The following is a 7843-nucleotide window of genomic DNA, read 5'->3' as shown; positions in this document are numbered from 1 at the left end:
AAATTATTGACTGTGCACAGCTTGCACTTTAATTTAAATTAAAACTGTCAGGTTTTGTGTCAGACGCGATCATGGTATGGAAAGTCTTTAATTCAATATGAACTTCACTATAGTGCAAGATATTGCAAAGCCTTGCACATGGTGAGTAAACTGGATTTTTTTCCTCATCAATTAATGTGGAAAATACATGCAATTAACAATTATTAATGATGAAAAGATAACTCCATGAGAGAGCCATACTAGGTATTGTTATGCTATCTTATGCTTCTAAAATACCAGTTTTGCTTGCAAATGCTTTAGTGCTGCTGTTTCATTTCTTTGACTCATCAGCACAGCAACTTAATCCTTCACCGTGAAAAGCATGTAATTTGTTAATTACATTAAATAGTCAAAAATGAACTATCAAGTCTCCTTAGGTGTAATGGAAAATTGACCACAAACCAGAGTACAATTGATAAACAGGAAATGAGCTTACAGTGTGATGGTATATAGTAGCCAGTTCAAAGCAAATAGGCCTTTTGGAGACATAAAGCATAGGACATCCTGGTGTGCACATTTTACGATAGTACTTACTTCACACTTTTAGAAAGGTTGTTATGCAGATTTTGCTAGGCCCTCTAAGTATCTTTCCATTGCCTCTTTCAAGGCACCTGAGCTTCTAACAGTCACAGGTACACAGGTAAGGTGAATTTGTATATGTTGTCTAGATTTGCTAATGTTTATTCTAATCATAAATTCTAAATGCAAGAAAATCAAAACTGCGAGCAATTGAAAGCCGTGTAATAGAAATATAGAATAGCGGACTTATTATTTGATTAATTTTCATTTTTTAAATTTAGTTTTTCATTGATTAAAATGCCTCTTAGCAAAAAGCTACCAAAGGTTCTTCATTCCATAAAATTATTCTGGGAAGTTTTAAAAATGTCTCGGACAACTGGGTGATGAAAAGAAAATAATCTTGGAGCAGAGCATCCTAAAAGTTTTCAGCTTCTGCACCTTTCCTTTCCAAATCTGATGAAAGGCCTCGGCCTGAAATTTCAACTGTTTATTCCCCTCCATGGATGCTGACTGACTTGTGAGTTCCTCTAGGATTCTGTGTGTGTTTCACAAATACCTAATTAATTTACAATTCAGGCTAAAAAGAAGATAATGTGAATCAGAGTTATCAGGCATCGTGACAACAACCGACATATGAGAATAAGCTCTTGTTCTCTTAACTGAACTATCCAGTAAAATTGCACTAGTTATACAGCAGAAATCTCATAAGATTCCTTAACACAGTTAGTATAAATAATAATTAAAATTAAACTATTTTCAATGAAAATGCTGTGCAGTTTTAACATTATGAAAGATGAATTAAAGTCATTAGCACATTTTCTTTTAGTCATAATGATAATATTAATTAAACTTAAGCTCTAAATATTACGCAGTGGTAATTTGTCAAACTTTGGAACTTCTGATAATTATGCTGTGGATATTTGCAGACCCAGAATTCTGGAGATTATTATAGAGCTGCTTGGTTTAAAATATTGTTAACTATTCAACTTTTCTTTCTATATTTGTTCATATAGCGTGGATATTGCTGGGAAGGTTGTCATTTATCATCTGTTCTTGCTTGCCTTTAGACAAATTCTACAACAACTATAAAATAATTTGTTTTCTGGAACTTTCTTATTTGGTCTAAATAACCAATATCCACTTCCAAAACCCCTCTCTATTATGTTACATGCATTAAGAGTAAAACCTTTAAGGATGGCCAGATTATTTTCAGACTGAGTGGGAGTGAATTAGCAATAAACATTGCTGTTTTATTACTGTGACAAATGTTGCATTTTTGTGATTTAAAGTAAAGCCACATACATTAATTAAAATAACAAGGTAAACTGTCAGTAAGTTCTTTATCTCCATGCAACAATGAGGAAATGAACAACATGTATGAGCAAAATGAAAAATATCCATTTTGTTTAATTTGCTTTAATTATTCATGGTGCAGGTTAAAGTAAGTTGCAGTATTAATGGAGATATAAACATAAAATGGGTTAAATATATTGAGAGAGAAACTTTTTTTATGGTGTGAGCATTGGGCAAGCTACGATTTTTTTCATTTTGAATGACTACCCACTGCAGAGATACATCAGCGAACCATTTCATGTTTCCTAACTGTCGTGAAATGCAGTGGAGGTTAAACGTACATAGAGTGACTCAGTAGAGACAAATATTCAAAATGTAGTGAGAGCAATGTTCAAACCACGCTCATTATCGTGATGCAGGGTTTCAACCAGAAAAATTGACACTTCCTCAATTCGCCCCACCAGCAGATCCCACTTGACCCATTGAGCTTCTCCAGCAGAGTGCTTGTTGGTAAGATCGGGCAAGGAGTATGGGGTACAAGTTTAAATATACTGCATTAAGGGAAAGTGAAGAAAGGATACACCTGACTGACTGATTCCCAGGATGGCAAGGCAGTTGTACAAGGGGGAAGCAGAGGCCTGTATTCATGTGAGTTTAGAAGAATGAGAAGAGACCTTATTGAAATGCATAAAATTTTGCGTATCTCAAAACAGCGATTACAGTCTCAGGCTACAGGGCAAGACATTTAAGAAAATGACATGAAAAAAATGTCTTCTCTCAATGTCACGATGAATTCATGCAAATCTCTAGCATAGAAGATGGTGGTAGCAAAGTCTCCACTAGGTATAATTAAAGAGGAGATAGATATTTTTCGAGATACAAAGGTTAAGTGGTATGTGTATGGGGGGGGGAGGGGAGGAAAGAGTCCGAATACTTGATTGAGATAAAGGATCTGCCATGATTGTGTTGAATGGTAGAACAGGCTTAAAAGGCCATCTGGCTCACTCCAGCTCCGACCTCACATTTTGTACCGGTGTTTTCTGTTTGCCAGGAAAGAGTTTGGTAAACCTTCAATACACTCTCTACTCCAAATATATCCTGTCTTGGGTAATGAGACCAAGAAAAGCACGGTCCTCTAGGTCTAATCTTACCAAAGCACTGTAGAATGGTAGTTGGCATAGGTTGAACCCTGCCATCTGCAAGACAGAATATTCAATGCAGTGACTGAGTCATTCTACATACATTGTAGTCCCACTGGATTTATCCATTTTTATTGCACAACAGTCTTTAAAAGCTCAATATTTAAGGTGCTTTTTTTGGATAATATAAAAGATAAAGATTCAGACACTACTTCTGACAGTACAATTATCCCTCAACAAGCTTCAATAAGGCAGTTTGATTCAGAGCTTAGATCACCACCAGTTGAATAAATATTCTTATCATAAGGTGACCACAGCAATGTTGTCACGAGAAAAACTTATATTTCCTTAGTTCCTTTAATATTGTAAGTACTCCTACACACTCCCTGCGACTACTTAAATTCTAGAGTGAGTGCTTTTCAAAAATATTTCGGTGCCAAGGGGTTTGGAACACCCTGAGGTGGTGAAACATGCTCCCATTTTTGTGGGAAAAAGTTTAGGGAGCTTGGAGTTTCATTTGCACATTGTACATGCTTTGGTTCTTCTGTTGCATCAGTGACCAAACTAGGCAGTTTTAATAAGGTTTGTATTTCCAGGAGGATAAGAAACAGAGCAAGTATTGAAGGCCAAGGCCTGCTGTCATATGAGGGCGGCAGAATAGTGCAGCATTTAGTATTGTTGCCTCCAGAGACACTGCCTTGGGTGCCATTTATGTGGATTTTGTACATCCACTTTGTTTTGTGAGTGTTCCCGTTCTTTCCCTCCACATCCTTAATGACCACTATAAAATCACCTCTGGTGTAGCAACAAGGGAAATTGAGGCGCAAGTGGAGAGAATTAATTGCAGGATTATGGGGATACAAGAGGAAGAGGAAGGGGACTGATAACATTTGCTTTGCATAATGCCATGTGGTCTTGATGGGCAGAAGAGGTTCCACGTGTTATAAGTAATTATTTGCCATGCTGTTCAATAGGATCCTAGTCAATCTGTTAATGCAGCATCACTTTCTTGCACTTACTTCATAATAACCCTTCATTCACTCAATATTTAAAATCTCTTTCTTGAATATGGTCAGTGACTGAGTCTCTTCTATGGAGATCTCCAAATATTCACTACTCTCAGGACTTAAAATTCTTCTCAGTTCAGTCTTGAATTGTGAATCTGTTATTTTAAGGCTGTGATACTTGATTCTTGACAGCTGAGCCAGGGAAACAACACCCTTGCATCATCTTTGTCAAGCCCAATAAGAATTTTGTTTGTTTCAATGAGATACAATAAGTGGATACTCTAGAGAGACTGCAGAGGAGATTTACAAGGATGTTGCCAGGATTGGAAGGCATACCTTATGAGAATAGGCTGAGTGAACTTGGCCTTTTCTCCTTGGAGTGATGGAAGATGAGAGGTGACCTGATAGAGGTGTATAAGATGATGAGGGGCATTGATCATATGGATAGCCAGAGACTTCATCCCAGAGCTGAAATGGCTAACACGAGGGGGCATAGTTTTAAGGTGCTTGGAAATAGGTACCGAGGGGATATCAGGAGTAAGTTTTTCACACAGACAGTGCTGGGTGCGTGGAATGCACTGCTGGCGGCGGTGGAGGAATTGGATACAATAGGGTCTTTTAAGAGCCTCTTAGATAGGTACATGGAGCTTAGAAAAATAGAGGGCTATGTGCTAGGGAAATTCTTGGCAGTTTCTGGAGTAGATTACATGGTCGGCACAACATTGTGGGCCGAAAGGCCTGTAATGTGCTGTAAATTTCTATGTTCTATTCCCTCTCTTTCCTCTAAAGTTTAGACAGCATAAGCACTGATTAATATGTCTACAGGGGATAAATCACCACATGCTATAAATCTAATGAATCTTCATTTTACTTCCTCTATCACAAGTATATCTTTCCTTTGGTAGATAGTCAAGATCTTTACACAATATTCTAGATGTGCTCTCACCAAGGTTTGAAAAGAAATTTCAATATAAGATCTTTACTCATAATTTCTGCATCCTCCTGCATTAAAAGTCCATGTGCGTGTCACCCTAAATGTTTGCTATAGGCACATATCACCTTTCAGTGATTTCTGTACCAGAACACACAAGCTCCTCTTTCATTCTCTCATTATTAAAATGAAACCGAATGATTTCATCTATTTTCCATTTATAACGTCCTTTTCCTTCACTTATCCTTCCCTTTATCCCCTTTAGTTTCTCTTCATCCTTGTCACAACCTACTCCATCACCCAACTTTGTTTCATCTGCAAATTTGGATACATTACACTTGATCACCCTCATCCAGATTGTACCAGTTGGAGACCTCCAAGCTAAAGCTGCAGCATCCCACTGCATAAAGTTTTCAAGCCAAAAATGATCTAATTTTCCTTCTGTTTCCAGTTTATCCTCAATCCTGGCCAATGTGTTAATATGTTGGTGTAGAATTTTGTAGAGGGTCTTCTGAAGTTTCAAAAATTTCATACTGATTTCCCCTTTGCTAGTTTGCAACTCAAAAGACTCTGCAATTTCCACATAAAACCTCTGAGAAGTATTGCTGATATTGTTTGAGAGAATGCACAGGTAAGTCTTAATGCCTGCATAATTTACAGTGTTCGCATCTTCAAGTTGTGGAGCAGTTAACGTAATCTGATGAACCCTTTCTGGCCTTGGGGTTGATATCCATGTATGGTAATGTACTGCGTGCACATTAAAAGCGTTCCATTCAAACATGGTTTCTTTCATAAAACCTTGCTGACTCTAGCTGATCCACTTACTATTATTTCCCAAAGTTCCCTTTTACCTCTTTATTAATAATCAATTCTAGCATTTTCCTTTAGACTGATGTTAGTCTTGTTTAACTGTAATTCACTATTTTCCTGCTCAGTCTCTTTTTAAATGGTGGATTTCCATTTGTTATCTTCCAGTCTGTGAGAACAATTCTAGAAACCATGGAATTATTCAAGAACTCATGATACTTAAATACCTTGTACAGATAATTCAAAGCTGAAACTACCCTTTTGTGAAGCCTTCTTGAAATGTTCCAAAATGATTGTTAAATCTCATTTCCCAACTACATAACTATGTTTTAACATCATCTTCAAAGCAGCCAACTACAGCCAGTGAATTAGCGTCAAATTAGTTGGCAGGCTGAGTCCAATGCATTGTGAGTTGACATATCTAGTGAAATTGAGTTAAACACAGAGACGCAGGATCTCTGCTGAACTGTCCTCTGATGGTCTGGTACCACCATTTGCCTCAGTTTCAATGTCTTTTTCAATATTTTCCACCACACATTAATTTATTTCAGATGTGTTTAATTGATTGTTGTGATAAAATCAATCCTGGTAAAATATTGTTTCATTCATGTTTGTCACTAATTTAACTAAAATAACTTTAATTTAAGAACTTTACTATACACAAAAAGATATACACATAAATATCAAACATTGCAAGGTTCTTCATGAAGTGTTATGAAACAAAATTTAAATACTGGGCCACATAACAAAACATTAGTCAAGGAGACAATCTTGGAGGATCCAAAGTAAGGCATAGACATAGAGGCTGAATGTTTTAGGGTGAGATCTCCATCACATAAGATCTTTGCTCAAGAGCAAACAACTAAACTTAGTGATATTCAACAGGCAGAATTGGAGGAATGGATTTGTCTTGCAGAGGTGTTGATTTGAAGGAAAGAAAGAACATTGAGGAATTTGTAAACAAGAATGAGAATTTTAAAACCGAAAGATCGCTCAAATAAAATCCACTATGCAATAGCAAACACATGTGAAGGATGCCTGGAACTCATGCCGAGTATTGACAGGGTTTTCTGCAAAACTTCTGCCCAAGTTTATTGAAAATGGAAAACAAGGGAAAACAGTCAGGGAGTACAATGTAGTGGACAAGTTAACAGGAGGGTAACTGTTGAAGGGTCTCAGAAGGAAACGTTGACTGCTCTTTTCCATGGATACTGCCTGGCCTGCTGAATTCCTCCAGCATTTTGTGTGGAAGTTACCAGGAGTATGGATAAGAATTTCAGCATCAGGGAAACTGTACCAAAAAAGATTAGGGCAAAAGAACAAGACAATCTGCTGATGCTGAAAATCAAAGCAACACAGACAGAGTGCTGGAGGAACTCAACAGGCCATCCCATTCCCCTTCTCCTTCTGCCATGCACTTCATTCATTTTGTCTGTCTTCGCCACATCTACTCTCAGGATGAGGCTTTTCATTTCAGAACCAATGAGATGCCCTTCTTCTTCAAAGAATGGGGCTTTCTATCCTCCAGCATCAATGCTGCCCTCTCCCGCGTCTCTTCCATTTCGCGCATGTCTGCCCTCACCCCATCTTCCTGACCCCCCAAGTATAGGATTTCTTTTGTACTCACTTACCACCCCAGTAGCCTCTGCATCTAGCACATGGTTCTCCATATCTCCCATCGTCTCCAAAGCAATCCTACCACCTGGCACACCTATCCCTCCCCCTCCCCCCCCCACTTTCGCTTTCCACAGGAGTTGCTCCTGCGCGGCTCCCTTGTCCATTCATCCCTCCTCACTGATCTCCGTCCTGGTACTTAAATGCGCAAGCAGGACAAGTACTACACCTGTTCTTACAACTCCTCCCTCACTCCCACTCAGGGTGCCAAATGCTTCTTCCAGGTGAGGCGATACTTCGCCTGTGAATCTGCTGGGGTCATCTACTGTATCTGGTTCTCCCAGTGTGGCCTCCTGTATATTGGAGCGACTGGACGTGGATTGGGAGACCACTTTGCTAAACACCTACGCTCATCCCCCAGGCAAAATGGGATCTCCCAGAGGCCACCCATTTCAATTCTACTTCTCATTCCGACATGTCAGTCCATGGCTTCA

At 38.5% G+C, this 7843-nt stretch overlaps 1 long non-coding RNA gene across 1 annotated transcript in view; it reads left to right on the top strand.

Annotated features, from left to right (window-relative positions):
* The first annotated feature begins 541 nt into the window (after positions 1-541).
* The window catches only part of LOC134336547 (uncharacterized), a 33183-nt gene continuing 25881 nt past the window's right edge, over positions 542-7843 (top strand). Inside the window, exon 1 of the long non-coding RNA XR_010015827.1 lies at positions 542-679. This is a non-coding gene — a long non-coding RNA (uncharacterized LOC134336547). The remainder of the gene's footprint in view (positions 680-7843) is intronic.

The sequence above is a fragment of the Mobula hypostoma genome, chromosome 2 (assembly GCF_963921235.1).
Source record: "Mobula hypostoma chromosome 2, sMobHyp1.1, whole genome shotgun sequence".
NCBI classification, from domain to species: Eukaryota; Metazoa; Chordata; class Chondrichthyes; order Myliobatiformes; family Myliobatidae; genus Mobula; species Mobula hypostoma.
Note: the sequence above shows the minus strand (reverse complement) of the source record. Positions and strands in the feature narration are given on the sequence as shown.